The 15,207-nt window shown below is 32.8% G+C and overlaps 1 pseudogene; it reads left to right on the top strand.

Annotated features, from left to right (window-relative positions):
- Positions 1-15,207, top strand: part of LOC149179118 (uncharacterized) — a 46,540-nt pseudogene that overhangs the window by 30,657 nt on the left and 676 nt on the right.

Genomic DNA, 15,207 nt, shown 5'->3' with positions numbered 1-15,207 from the left:
ACACTGATGAGGACATTTGGTGCCATGGAGAAAATAATCAGTATCATAATATTCACAAGAAGGATTAGGAGCTAGCTAATTGCAAAATAATATGAGAGGTATGAATCTTTTGGCCAAAGATAATATTTAGATAGATCAACTTGAAAACTTCACTCATCCATGAAAGGTATACATTCCAAACTTGAGTTTGATATAAGATATTTGCATGACGATAAGCTAACTGAAACGAAATCTTCAATCCAACCGGAAATGAGATTTTGAAAGTTGAAAGAGCCATATTCAATATAACAAACATATTTCAAGAAGCCATTTACATCTAGTAAAACCATGCAAAGAAAGAATTGTGCAAGAAAATCAAAATTTGACTTAGTTAAGGGATCTTACCAGAGTTGCGAGAACTCGATGTAACCATCGACAAAATTTGAAATGCCTTGACTTCTTGATAAGTCCTGGAACTTTCCAAGATTTTAGGATGAGATATCTAAGATTGGATCAAATCATGCATGGTATATGGACAACTACCATTAGTAATTTTAACAATATCACTATTATCCAAATGGTAGCCATCTACGTCATCGATTTGACCAAATTTTACATTTTTCGTCAAACAGATTACCCAAGTCAAAAGATTCTTCTAATTGTACACTAAATATGGATCAATCAGATAAATATCACGAGTAACCTGGATAGAATATTTTTCTTCATGAAAAATTGGAAATGATAAGGAATGGAAAGGATACTTGATAAGATGCTTACCTTGTTCTCCTTCATGGATGACCTCACTATCTTATGTCAATTAAAAATCCAACTCACTAGATGATGAACTTGAAGGCCATGGAGTATCTTCTTCACAAGTTGATGCATTAAAAATATTAATACACAAGGGATAATGAGGTGAAGAGGAAGTTTCCAAGAGAACAACTTCTTGGACTAAATCAGATTTGAGGTCTAAATCTTCCAAAACAAAATCTTCTTGAGAAAATAAAAGATGAAATGGTGCACTTGCGCAGTCATCATCACATACAATAATGGGTGAGGGTTATCCAAGACTTTATATTGATTAGGAAAATCAATTCTATTTTTATCACTGAGATTCTTAGATTCAAAATCAACCACGGATGTAAGAACATTATCTTGACATGGAGGATTTTGAAAAAGAGAAGAAATATCAAAAGAATCCTCACCTTCCTACCCCTCTTCCTGTGAAAAATGACTACCTTGCACTTGACCACTTTTTAGATTTGAAAATAAATAATCTGCAGAAGGAGACTTATCAATTGGATCAAGGGACAAGGGGTTATGAGAAAAATATGACAGAGGATGAAAAATCCAAATCAAATTCAGGACTAGAATTATGATTGTCAATACCATATTGATAAATCGAGGGATTAGCCTTCACCTTTGGATCCATGAACTATTCCAAGGTTTCCTTCATTAGATCTGAATCATGGAAAGTGGGAAAAGGTTGGGAAGACAAATTAGGAATTTGATTCCTAGATTTCCTAATTTCAAAATTATCACAAGGAGGCACCCAAATGGGTACTGGAAAAGGAGGATGAAAAGGAACAAAAGGGATAGTAGGTTGCTTCTCTGGAATTAGAAGTGTCTCACGATTTTTGAAATTTGGGGAAACAGGAACATTCAGGGATTTAGATTCACCATGTAAAGATATTTGAACCAAACTTTTGAAGTTCCTTTTAAGGAAATCCCAATCCAAATTTTTCCCAGGAAAATCACAACATAAATGAAGGAATATACTAGAAAAATCCTTAATTAATTTATTAGGATTCATTCTAAGATGATTGATTCTTTTGTAAACATCTCGGTAATCATACCTATAAAAATCTTGATGAAGCTACTTAAGGAATTAACGAAAGGAATGTATGGAGTCATATGGTAAGGTATGACACCATCGATTAACATGACTTTCAAGAGTGAGGGTGAATAAAATATACATAACATATTCATCATTGATTTCATGAGTTTTACAAAACCCAATAAAATCATTTATGTGTTCTGATAAAAACATACCACTCTCGACATTAAATTTGAATTGAGACAAAGCATGAACAAGTTCGACCGAGATTGAAAGTTTACCAAGAGGTAGGTTTGAAAAAAACTCCAAGATTATGATTTTGGAAAGAGCCATTAACGATAAGAGATTTAAAACAGAATCAACATGCACCACTTGTAATTTGGCCCTCCTTCTACTGCCAAAATATTGACTGTGCTGGAAACCGCCAACATAAAGGGGATCTCATCGATATAAGGTCCTAATTAGACCTTACATAGTTTGATGTAGGAGTCCCATATGTAATACATCCCAAATACAATCAACTTAAAGATATGTCTTGGCTTTAGATGTCAGCAAGAGAGAGAAATGCAAATGTCCTTTTGAATGAGCAAGCGTGTGTGCCTTGTGAATATTCAATTGCAGGTGTATCTAGGTTCTTTCACTCTGGAGGGAGAATAAAGTGAACCTCTAAGAGAGAAGTAATAGTACTACCCTAATGGAGAAACATGTGAAAGAGAAAAGTTCGTCTAATGTTAAGCGAAATAGTTCACAAAGATGTGATGATCATTATAAACATAACAACACATTTCCAACAAGAAGCACCGAAGTCACTGAAATAGTTCAATTACTCCAGTACTGGTGAGAGAAAACATGAACCATAAACATTCAAATAATAGTCTTAGAAACAATCACAATCCATCCGTGAAAATTTGTTGGCCTGAAAAGGCTTCAATATTAAGAAAAATTCCCAAGATACATAAATACAATGAACACTAATAGCTCCAATAGTGGAGCGTTAGAGCCACTACTTGCTCCCCAAAAGTACTAACTCTGTTTCTCTAATGCCTTATGGGAGAATCCAAGGTTAAAAAGTCTTTTACATGAAGAATAAGATCTATTTATAACTTGAGGAATGACCTTTCACATCCTCATGACTCTTGACTTTCCAACTTATAGTGACCTTTAGACTTCTACAACCTTTGGAATTCAAAATGACTTTTGGAATTACATATGGCTTTTGATATTACATGTCTTTTGGACTTCCACAACTCTTTAGTTCATACATGACTCTTGTACTTCCACTTGTTTTTTTTAACAATGATTATAATAATACATTATGACTTCCACATGATCATGTGATGAGACTTGACATGTCACTATCTTTGATGACTAGGACTAATCATGACTGATGGCACAAACTTTCTCTAGTGGTGACATGGCTGCCACTTATGTCTTCATTTCTTCAATAAACTTAAATCGTTGATGTCCTCACCCTCCAAAGGGTATTTAATGTAATGGAGTGTTTGGGGTGCTTTGATCATCAAGGTTCAAGTGTGTTTCTTATTCTTCGTGCAACTTCCTTCGTTTGTTCTCTTTTCCCAATATTCCTCGTGTGAGCTTGCAATGATGTTTTTGGAATACTTACATCTGCAATCACTCATGCCAAGCAACGATCAAGATGAAAATATCTTATTCTACCATGTTTTATTCATATTTTTTTTTCATTCCCTTTTTAGTTCTCTTGAGAGGGACAAAAGGGGCTTCTGGGCACATGGTCGCACTTTGAAAGGTTGAAGGGTTGAAGGGGAAAGAATTCTTGGCTTCGACATGTTCTCATGCACTCAAGAGAGGGAGACAATTAAGGTAGGGTGCATGCTACAAGTCTGAAGGATGAAGGGGAAGGCTTCGGGCTTCCTAAGTGCGTTGTGTGCTCAAGGGAGAGAAAGAGGCCACGAGGTGCACTCCTGAAGGCTGGAGGATAAGACTTCGGGCCTTCAAAGTACGTTCACACACTCAAGAAACTGAGGAGGGAGCATCCCTTTGGGTCGAAGGAGTGGTCTCAAGTAGGGCGCATTCCTTCGGGTCAAACGAGTGCTCTCAAGGAGGGCGCATTCCTTATCATCAAAGGAGTGCGCTCAGGGAGGGCACAGCCTTTCAGTTCGAAGGAGTGCTCACAAGGAGGTCACAACTCTTCGAGTCGAATGAGTTCTCTCAAGGAGGGCCCATCGCTTTAGGTCGAAGGAATGTGCTCAAAGGAAACCAATGAGGGTACATGGTGCAAGTTTGAAGGTTGAAGGATGAAGCTTCGTGCATTCAAAGTGCGCTCATGCGCTCAAAAGACCAAAGAGGCCGCATGACGCAATTCCGAAGGTTGAAGGATGAAGCTTCATGCCTTCAAAGTGCACTCATGTGCTTAAAGGGTCAAGAGGGTGCATGGCACATTGTGAAAGGTTGAAGGGTGGAGCTTAAGACCTTTAGGGTGCACTCATGCACTTAAGGAGGGAACATTCCTTCAGGTCGAAGGAGTGCTCCCAAGGAGGATGCATTCTTTCAGGTCGAAGGAGTGCTCCCAAGGAGGGCGCATTCCTTTAGGTTGAAGGAGTGCTCCCAAGGAGGGTGCATTCCTTTAGGTCGAAGGAGTGCTCTCAAGGAGGGAGCATTCCTTGAGGTCGAAGGATTGTGCAAAGGAAGCCCTGGTTTTTGAAGGGCACAATTCAGAACATGGAAGGGGAAATATGGATTAAGTAGTGTGCTTTGTGCTCTTGGAGGGCGCATTGCGCACTTTTAAACAATGAAGAATCCCGGATCAAGGCTTCAGGGTGTGCTCATGCACTCTTGGCCTCAATGGGTTTGATTTGAAACCAAATATTTTTCTAAGCCTGGGATATAGGAAAAGGGCCGAACATGATGAGTGTAAACATAAAACCATCTGCAACTCATACCGAATCATCGAGAAAACTGAGGCAAGCTTGAAAAATGATAAATATATGTCAAAACTCTACTTTCTACACTTTCCCTGAGTACCATGAGTGAAGTGTGTGTGACTATGACCCAAAGTGTTGTTTTATAACAACAAAGATGTTATGACCATGAAATGCACCTAGAGATGTTCTAATCAATGCGACGACACTTGAGACCACTCAAGAGCACTTGAAACACACAGAATAACATGTGACAAAATTTGATGATTAAGGAAACACATTAGATATGAAAATGATAGTAGGCTCCAAAATTCAATTGTAGTGAAATTTTTGGACGATGTTGTAGTAGTGACAACAAAACCCTAGTTGGGTAATTTTCCTTAAAAAAAACCTAGTAGAATTTCAATTTTAATATGGTATCTCTAAAGAGTTTCTACTGGAAGAAAACAAAATTGTGTCTATTTTTGAAGTAGTGTTTTTCTTAAGCACAAAAAACCCTAGGAAGTTTATGTTGGAAGAAGAAATTAACGACATATTCAATAGTTAAAAACAAAACAAAATAAAGAATAAAAATTGTGCAACTGTAAAATTCTGAAATAAATCATTTTTCAGAAAAGCCTAGTTAAAGAGTTCAAATCAAGAAATTTGAAAGAACCGAGTGAATTAAAAAAATATATATATATTGAAAGGAGCTCATGTAGAAGGAAAATGGCGAAAAAGACAAATGTCAAGTTTGAGGTGGAGAAATTCACCGACAAAAATAATTTTTCATTATGGAAACTAAAAGTAAGGCCCATTTGCTTGTGCAACAAAAGTTGCACAAAGTAGTAGATGTGGTAAGAAAGAGACAAGTTGGCATGACAGATTTGGAATGGGAGGACTTGGATGCCTTATCTCTCAATACCATAAGGTTGTGTCTAGCTAATGATGTTTTCTTCAACATTGTTGAAGAAACCTCAACAACATATCTGTGAGGTAAATTGGAAACTTTATACATGACCAAATCTATAACCAACATAATCTACGTGAAAAGGTAGTTGTATAGCCTTTAGATGAAGGAAGACACTAAAATAGCAGATCACCTAATACACTTATATTCCAATTAACTGATATGGAGATTAAATTTGAAGAAGAAGATAAAAACATTACTTTTTTATGCTCTTTTCCTGAGCCGTTGTACCATTTGGTGACTTCTATCAGTTTCAACACAACTAAATCTCTAGAATTAGATTATTTTATGGGAGCTTTGTTATTTGAAGGAGTGCAGAGAAAGTATAGCAATGAAACGTCCACACTTGAAGCTATGGTAGCCAGAGGCCATTCTAGGGAGAGAGGAGAAAAATCAAGAATTTCTTCTAGATCAAAGTCAAGAGGAAAGAAGTGTAAAGCTAAATGCTAATTTTGCAAAAAAACATGGCATATTATGAAGGACTGTTAGAAAATACAAGATTTTGGTGAAAACCCAAAGAAGGAAGCAAAACAAGTCGAGTCGGGATGATAGATGAGGTTTTTTCTGTTGAATCAGGTATGGTAGATGATTTATGTCTATGAGAAATGTTTGTTGGAATTTTAAAGATTGGTTTTTAGATTCTGGCACTTCTCATCACATGAGTCTGCACAAAAACTGGTTCACTTCATATCAAGGTGTGAATGGAATTTTTGTGTTTATGGGTAATAATGTATCTTTTCAATATGTTGGGGTGGGAAATGTCAGAATTAAAATGTATGATGGTACAATTATAACTTTTATTGACGTCAAACATGTAACTGAGTTGAAAACAAATTCAATTTCTTTGGGAGTGTTGGATTCATAGGGTTACAAATTCACAAGTAAAGGTGGAGCGCTAGGAGTTTAAAATGGTGCTCTAGTTGTTATGAAGGTAGAGAAGATAAAAAAAAAAATTACAGACTTAATGGAAATGCTCAGGTCAATGAGGCAACAAATGTATCTGAGGAGGAGCAAAAAGAATCTCGCCTATGGCATTAGCGACTGGGTCACATGAGAGAGAAATGCCTTCTGGTATTGATGAATCACAAACTACTTCCTATTTTGAAATCGTTGAGTCTGGATTTTTGTAAACATTATGTATATGGAAAACAATGTAGACACAAATTTAAAGCTAGAAGTCATAATAGTAAAGTAGTTTTGGATTATATTCAAAATGATCTCTAGGAACCATCTCCTACAATGTCTTATGGAGGTGCATCCTATTTTGTAACATTTATTGATGACTACTCCAAAAAAGTTTAGGATTATATGTTAAAAGAAAGGATATTGTATTTAATACTTTTAAATAGTTTAAAGTTATGGTGGAAAAGAATATAAGAAATACAATTAAATAGTTAAGAACTAACAATGGAGGTGAATTTACTTCCTTAGAATTTGAACATTATTGCAATGATGAAGGGATTGTTAGACATGAAACTACTATCTATATTCCTCAACTAAATGGCATTGTTGAATGTATGAACATTACTCTTATGGGAAGAGCCAGAAGCATGACTATCAATGCTAATCTTCAGAAGGAGATGTGGGTTGAAGCAGTATCCACTACTTGTTATTTGGTAAACAGATCACCTTCAGTTGCTATCAATTGTAAAATTCCTAAAGAAGTTTGGTCAAGTTAGTCTTGTGATTATTTATATTTAAGAATTTTTGGTTGTAATTCTTATGCTCTTATTCTAAAGAAGCAGTGCTCTAAGTTAGACCCAAAAGAAAAATGTTATGGTTTTGTTGGGTATGACAATGTTGTGAAAGGATACAGGTTGTGGGATCCTTCTACGCTAAAGATCGTTGTTTTTAGAGACGTAATGGTTGATGATTTTTTTCTTCTAAAAATTGATGTTGAAAAAGTTGAAAAGGAACAGGTATTGTCTTATCAACAAATTAAGTTGGAGACTCAACCTTTTTTAGAAAGTGAGAAGGAGAAGAAAATTTTGAAGAAAAAAGTGAAGAAGGTATAAAGGAAAGTGTAAAATTTCAATGACGAGTCATTCTTAGGAGTTCTACAAGGGAAACAAGAGCACCCAAGAGGTATGTAAATTATGCTTCTTATGTTTCCCAGATTACTAAGGATGGGAAACCTTCTTGTTATAAGGGATAAATGGATGATGAAAATAATGAAAAATTGAAGAAGACTATGGACGAGGAAATGGATTACTTGGCCAAGAACAAAACCTGGGATCTTGTAGAAGTTCCTAAATGGAGAAGTGCTTTCGCATGTAAATGGGTCTTCAAATTGAAGAAAAATGTTGATGGAAATATTGAAAGATAGAAGGCAAGAATGGTAGAAAATGGGTATTCTCAGATAGAAGGTATTAACTTTCATGATATTTTTTTGTTACTTGTAAAAATTGTTTCTATTCATACAGTGTTAGCACTAATTGCATTACTTGACCTTGAGTTAGAACAATTAGATGTTAAAATAACCTTTCTTCATGGATATTTGGATGAGGAGATCTATATGGAACAACCAGAAGGTTTTATATAAGGTCACAACAAGAGATTAGTTTACAAGCTTGGGAATTCATTGTATGGCCTGGGATAGTCTCCTAGGAAATGTACAAGAATTTTGACTCATTCATGGTGAGTCAAAACTTCACTAGAAGTGAATATGATCATTGTGTGTATTTTAAAACTTTCAATGGTATATTCATTAACTTGGTTTTGTATGTTGATGATATGCTTATTGCAAGCAAAAGCACGGAAGAGATCAACAGGTTAAAGGCTCAGCTTGCTAGGACGTTTGATATGAAGGATCTTGGAGCTGCAAAACAAATCTTGGACATGTAGATACACAAAGATAGGATAAATGGAAAGCTCTGGTTATCACATCAAAAGTATGTGGAAAAATTACTTGCAAAGTTCGGTATGAACAATGTGACACTTGTTAATGTTCCTTTAGCTTCCCATATTAAGCTTTATTCGGGTTTAAGTCCTACAATTGATGAAGAAAATGAGTATATGTCTCATGTACCATATATAGATGTAGTAGGCAACTTAATGTATGCAATGGTGTCTACATGACTTAGCATTTCACATGTAGTTGGAGTTGTCAAGAAGTTCATGGAAAATCCAGGAAAAGAACATTGGCGAGTAGTGAAATGGGTGCTTCGATATTCGACAGGCACAAGTGACCCTTGTATCATCTTTAATGGCTGTGGTGATTCAGTCTGTGGATATCTCAATTCAAAATATGTTGGTGACTTGGACAGAAGGAGATCTACTACAAGATATGTATTTACTCTTACAAGTGCCGTGATTAGTTGGATGTCAAAGCTTCGGGAAACAATTTCTTTGTCCAATACTGAGGAAGAATATATCGTTGCTTCACATGCCTGTAAAGAGGCAATCTGGTTGAAGGGTCTACTGGGTGAGCTTAGAAGGATGCAGGAGAAAGTGAATGTATTCTATGATAGTCAAAGTGATATTCATTTGGCTAATAATCTGACTTATCACAACAAGACGGAACATATTAATGTAAAATACCATTTCGTAAGGCAGGTAATTGATGACGACGAAGTAGCTCTCAAAAAGGTCCACACACAGGAGAATTGTGTAGACATGTTTAGGGAACTAGTTTTGGTAGAGAAGTTACAGTGATGTTTGGCTTCTCTTGGCTTGCAGAAAAGACGATGAATGAACATGGGCAAGGGAATAGGAAAATTGTTGTCAAGGTGGAAATTGTTAATAATGACAACAATTAAAAAACTTTGTAAATGTAATTTACCTTAGTAATGGTTCTTTTGTATCAAAATGTTGTTACCCATGAGGCTTATTGTATAATAGAGAGTCGTTGTTGACCTCGAATAACAAAGCATTCCAATCTCTTTCCCATTGGAGGTTTCCTTGATACATTGTGAGAGTTTTACTACATAAAATTATGTGTCTTCCTATATGAATTCAGTTTCCTCTTCTTATATACATTTTTCTTTCCTACTTAAATTACAGGGTCAAAATACAACATTCAATCTTTGTCAATATTAATATATATCCTATAATCCAAAGCAATACTAAAAAATATATAATTACTCAAAATACAACATTCAATCTTTCTAAATATTAATATATATATCCCAATACTGAAAGAAATATATGGTAAAATGTGTACTTTATTATTAGCTAAATCATGTAATAATGTGAATGTGATGTACGACGGACAGTTTACGAGGACGGTGGTGGTTTGAAGCAGGGTGAATGAGATTCTTTTGCATTGACTATGGGCACTGGGATTTAATGTCAACGTTACGTTATCCGATATACCTGGGATTTTAATGGTGGGTTTGGTAAGCTTAAAATGGATGTATATTTCGAAAACCCTTTTGCTATCCGAGTGGGCTTTGCTGTACAAATGGTTTACAGGCCTACAGTTTCCACCACGTGTTTACAAAATTGAGATCGGTATTGGATTTCCATGTTAGGTGACCTTTCAACTTTAATAATTGCACTGATCCCCATTGCCTTCGGCAAAAATTGAGATCTGGACAAATATGTATATATGACTTTTTAATCATAAAAACTTCTCACCTTCAAGTGCTCTCCGAGGCACAAATTTTGGTGATTTTTTATTACAATATTACGGTTTCTTAATGTCATATACTTAAAAATCAGAGTTTATTTCATTGTTAAAATATTGGGTATATATTTGATTTTATTTTAATTTTATAATTATTTTAAATCAAGTAAAAAAATATAACTATTTTTATATAAGTTTTTATCTTTTATATTAATCAATATTAAAAATATTTTATAAAAGTTAAATTTTATTGGTTATTTATTAGTTATTGATAGTTAAATGAAGAATTTGAAAACTTTAATTAATATTAAAAATATTTTATAAATATTAAATTTTATTGGTTATTTATTAATTATTGATAATTAAATGAAATTTTTAAAAATCCTAAGATACTTTAGATTTTTCTTGCATAAAAAGTTTAATGCCATTTTGTAAATTTTTTAATAAATTTTGTTAAAAAATTAATTTGAAAGGAGAAATTATAGTTTTTAATTATTTTTAATATAATTTCTAATAATTTTAATTACATTTTTTTTTAGGGAATTATAATTTTAAATAATCAATTAAGTATAATATATATGTTTAAATATTTATAAATGGCAAATTTATTTTTATATTTAAAAATATAATTTCATAGTTTAATTAAAAAATTAATAAAATCACTTATTTAAGTTCTTCTTTAAAATATAAATAAATTAAATCACTTATTTAAGTTCTTCTTTAATATATAAATAAATTTCAAACAACTTTAATTAGAGAAAAGATTCCCCTTCCTATTTAAAATTAAATTATTTATTTTATTTTTAAATTATATATTAACATACATATATGATTTCCCTTATTTAATATATATATATATATATATATATATATATATATATATATATTTATTTATTTATTTATTTATTTATTTTTAAATTATATATTAATTAAGAAATCAAATGAGTGTAGTTTTTTAGAAATTACTATATATAATTGTTTTTTTTAAATAAATGGATTATTTTTTTTACCTTAAATTTGAAGCTTTATATATCAATTTAGTTTTTATTTGGCTTTGTTTAGTATCCTTTCTTTAATTATATTATGTTACATTAGGTTATTAACCTACTTCCTTAGTGATTAACCTTTTTGATTCTTATAAGAATTATTAATATAATTAAGAGGAATGAATATGTTAGCTACATACCCACACATTATATGGATACACTAGTATTCTATACCTTATTTTGTTAGATGATTAACTAAGAGTGAATCTTGATTAATGAATAAACTATGATTAACCTTAACCTTGATTAATGATCAAGCTTATGGTTAACCTTAAGCTTGATCAATACTTAAGCTTCATTAGTGATTAATTAACCCTTAATCTTAGCTTATAATTAATAAATTTGTAATTTAACATGATTTCTTTAATATTTCTTATGAATCCATGGGTTTGATTGACATTAAAAAGATATTATTATTTTATTATTATTAGTGTCTTATTGTTTTATCATATTTATGCCCTAACATGATTGTCTTCCTCAAATTAAATTTTGGATAAGAGGATATGTGGGAATGGCTCTAGGGGAGTAATGGAGGGTGGTAACATCAATTGTTGGGTTTGTGGCATTGACTTAGGGGAGCAGGGGAGGAGGGGCGACAAGGGAGGGCATAAGTGTGGGAAGCTTGGGAGAGAGGGCATTCTTATGGGGATTTTAAGTTTTGGCACTTTGGGGGTTGATTTTTTATTTTGGGACAAGGAAGTGTAGAGGTAGGTTGTCACTTGAGAGAAGGATTACGATGTTGGACACTATAGAGGTGTTGGCATGGAGACACATTGAGAATGAGATAAACATGGATGGTTAGAACAAAAGGGGTTGGGAAAGGAGGTAAGTCAAGAGGGAAGGTGAAATAACGTGGGGAGGGGCAATAAGAGGTGAACATAGGTGAGATAAGGAGCGGTGGGAATGTGGGAATGGTGCATAAGAGGAAAAGGAGGAGGAGGTAAGAAGATAAATAGTGTGGATGGAGATAGGTGACATTAAGAAATACGTGAGACAAAAGTGGGATATAGGTGAAATTCAAAGATGTGGGAATGAAGAGTGGGTGAGAGGGGTAAATGGAGAAGAGATGAGAATATATATTTTTATTGAAAACCACCTAGTGGCACAAGATAAAAAATAATAGGCCAATGATACTCTCATGAGGTCATGTATGGTTGTTTAAGGCATTGTTCTTGGCCCTAAATGGATAAAATTTTCCTTTTTGGCTTCATGTTAATTTTCCATCCCTTTTCCATGTCCACGGTCCCATGATTCATACCCATGTTGACTATACCCATCAAGAGACCAAAAATACTTTTGAAAGATTCTTTATGGTGAGTCAACATGTTGTTGATGGCCCTAGATACCTACAAGATTTCTTTGGCAAATTTTTGTCAAACCCAACTTATGAATGCTTAGTGATAAAGTGCATGCAAGTTCCTAGAGCATAAACTTATGCTTTAAATGTGCACATGTTGATGTAGGTGCATCTAACCTGGGTCAATCATTTATTAGAGGAGTTATTTTAGAAAGCTAGGATTTAATTATTTATTGTATTTTTCCTATAATTTTTAAGAAGAATGAAGATTATTGTAAATAAGAGAAGATTCGAGAGTATTGTGGAAGGTTTGAGAGGATTATGGATTAGTTAGTTCTTATCTAGGGATAATGAATTAGATGAGAGATTTTATGGATTATGAGAGATATTTTGGGAGTTTGTTGAGGGATCTAGAACCTACCTTGGGTTCTAATCCATTTGTATAAATTGAGGTGAGCCCATGAGGCATGTAAGAGATAGAAGTATGTGAATGAGTGTGAGGAACGAGAGGCCAATCATCGGGCCATGATTTCTCTTGTAAATATTTTCTTTAATTAATTATTTGGAGAGTTTATGTGTATTTGTTATTGGGTGAATCTCAGTTCATTTTTGGTATTATGGTGTGTGTTTATGATTAAGTTGTAGACCTATAGTTATTTGACCTGCGTCACATGTGATCAAATATAGTCGTGCATTCTAGAGCCTATGCACATTCTTTCTATTTCAACTTTTTTAGTAAGAGTGATAACCTTAGCCTACATGTTCACTAATTTGGTTTCCTTGGATTTAGGTTCAGAGTGAAAATCCTAGTGGTTTATGATACAAATATATTAAAACCTCCATTATAGCATGATGCTATTTTGTAAAAAATAGTGTCATACTATAACAATGGGTTCTCTACGATTTTACAAAAAAATCAAGGAAATTCCATCTATGAAAAATAATGTACATGGGGAAACTCAAATTTCACTTATTTAAATGCATATTTAAGAAATACGAATTATATATTTGGAAAGCTAATTCAATTTTATTTTTTATACCATATCCAAATTCATTGTCCAAGTATGTTAAATAATTTTGCAAGTTAACATATTGTTGTTTTTCCAAGTTTGCATTGTCACTAATGCATTGTGAAAGACCATAGTTAACTTATGCATATCTAATATGAAACCAAAACATTATGTCCATCCTTGATTGAATTCAAGTAAATTAATATTGATGAAAAAAAAACTCTTCTCATGTTTAATACTTTATTATAACATGAAAAAAAATACTATTATATCTTTCTATTACTTTTTATAGTAAAAAACACAACGACAATAATTGTACTAGTTTTTTAACCAAAACTAAAAAACAATTCAAAACAGTCCCTCCTAGTCTTAAACAAAATATCAATATAAAATAAGATATTTAATTTATATTGATTTTTTTAATCAAAAAATACATAAATATATTAATATTTATGACATTTACTTTTAAAAATCTCCAAATCTCTTAATTATTATTATTATGTTCAGAATATATGTGAAACATTTTCATATTAAACACAAAGGAAATCACTATTTTTTAAGTCATCTCCCAAAAAATACACATAACCACTAAAAAATAACTGAACTTTGATTCTCATTTCTCCATATACAGTCACTTAGAGCTAACTACTCCTTTCTAACCTCTCATTATGTGAAAAGGCCCTCCTATCACCACCCCACTCGGTACGTTAAAAAGCCTCCAAAATCCATTTAGTCTTTGTGAAGATCATAAACAATTCAACCTCAATATAGAATGTTACACATAAAATGTATGAAAAATACATATATCCAACCATTTATTACAAAATCTATTTAATCTTGTCAAAATCATAAACAATTCAATCTCAATATAAAATGTTAGACTAAAATGTGTGAACAGTATATATATCCAACAATCTATTACTATGTTACATTATATATTTTTAAAACTTTCAACATTTACTTATAAATAGTATTGCAATTAATTTAATACCCTATAAAATCCATGATAAATAATGTAAACTAAACTAATTTCTGTTTCTCAAAAAAGGTAATAGTATGAAATAATATGTAGAGGATATCAAAGCTAGAACCATCTCTCAAAAAAAACTGAAACCATGATGGTTTTTTTTATATAGAAAAATAATAAAAAAAATTAACTTAAAATTTAATAAAAATTAAATCCTTAATTAATTTAAATTTAAATTTATTTAATTCAAATGAAATACATATATTTCAATTTCCTGACCCAAAGTTAATGTCTAAAAGTCATATAAAAATTACCCATCTCCTTTGTGATAAATAATTGGTGAAATTCAACGTAAAATCCATTTGCCTAGCTAAAACCACTTATAGAGGAAGATCCACTAGAAACAGGAGTCGTCTAACGAAGCGGAGGAATTGCTCGGACAGCCAAAAGTGGCCGGAATCCAGGCAAAAAAATTTCAAAAGTGGCCGGAATCTGGGGAAAAAAATTTCAAAAAATCGTGTAGAGGGTGTTTGAATCGTGTTTTTGATGGTGGAAATGGATTCAGCGCCATCAAAACGTCTAGACCACCTAAAATTTTGAAGTTTAACAACTATAACTTGGTTTTGAAGTTTAACAACTATAACTTGGATTTACA

The sequence above is a fragment of the Pinus tabuliformis genome, chromosome 4_1, assembly GCF_031772625.1.
Source record: "Pinus tabuliformis cultivar Carrire ecotype Pingquan chromosome 4_1, CPIR1, whole genome shotgun sequence".
Classification (NCBI taxonomy): Eukaryota; Viridiplantae; Streptophyta; class Pinopsida; order Pinales; family Pinaceae; genus Pinus; species Pinus tabuliformis.
This window is presented reverse-complemented; position numbering and strand designations above follow the sequence as displayed.